Raw genomic sequence first — 972 nt, 5'->3', positions numbered from 1 at the left:
GAACCGAGGTTGTTGCGGCCACAACGCAGAATATTAACCACTATACGATCACGGCGCCACACAGCAGTTACTGTAACGCTCCTCTGACCACAACAAAGTAACACATGACACTGCTTAGAAAAGATGGATTTTTGCTGAAGGCCAAAATCAGCACCGCCAGAAATTATGACAGCGGTGGAATTCGACCCAGGTCCCGCAGCGACTGGAGCCTTAATCCAGAATGGGAACCAGTGCAGCCGCAGTTACATTTAAAAGGATTGTAGCCTTTGCACATGAGAAGAAACTCACCCCTGGAGAGTCAGGAAGAAAGAAAGGCCCCGCTGGGACTCGAACCCAGGATCGCCTGTTTACTAGACAGATGCTTTCACGAGCTAAGCCACGGGGCCGAAGCCCGACATAATTTCTCGCTTCCACTCACTGATGTCTATCAGCTACCGGCCACTGTCTTCTGGAGTCTCAGGCCGTTCTGTATTTCTCCAGCTCTCTTGTCTGTTGTGCCATGTGTCCCATTGCTGTCTGTACCTCCCGCTTTGTTTATCTCAGTGTCAATCTGTGAGGTGATTCTGAATGATTACCCAGTGTTTGTGTCTTACATGAAATAAATGAGGGGATCAGACAATTCTTCCTCTGACACTGGGGAACTAATGAGCCAACATTTATAACAAGGTATTGTTTATTGTGATGCAGCAAATACAATATTCCACCTTGAATGATTCAGGTTCAATTCTGTGCAAAAAGAAACTGTGACCCCAACGTGTTTCCAATTCACCACCTTTTAATTTGACGTTGTTGAGGCTGCTGCGGAACATGAATGGAGGCCGAACCGATCTGAGGAACACATGGCTTTTTATTACATTCTCTTGAGAGATGGCTGCCCCAGCTCTTCTCTCTGCTAAACCCGAAGTCAGAATGAGGGCGACGCCCGCGCTTTTGTGTACACACTGAGGGTGACGCCCACTCCTTTGTCATGCC

General features: G+C 47.9%; 1 non-coding gene across 1 annotated transcript; it reads right to left on the bottom strand.

The window, feature by feature from the left end:
* Nucleotides 1-312: 312 nt before the first annotated feature.
* On the bottom strand, nucleotides 313-386 carry trnat-agu (transfer RNA threonine (anticodon AGU)). The gene has a single exon. It is a non-coding gene; the product is annotated as a tRNA-Thr (tRNA).
* Between the last annotated feature and the right edge of the window lie 586 nt (nucleotides 387-972).

This window comes from Somniosus microcephalus, unplaced genomic scaffold, assembly GCF_052327205.1.
Source record: "Somniosus microcephalus isolate GS21.2 unplaced genomic scaffold, FLI_Smic_1.0 scaffold776, whole genome shotgun sequence".
In the NCBI taxonomy this organism is placed as follows: Eukaryota; Metazoa; Chordata; class Chondrichthyes; order Squaliformes; family Somniosidae; genus Somniosus; species Somniosus microcephalus.
Note: the sequence above shows the minus strand (reverse complement) of the source record. Positions and strands in the feature narration are given on the sequence as shown.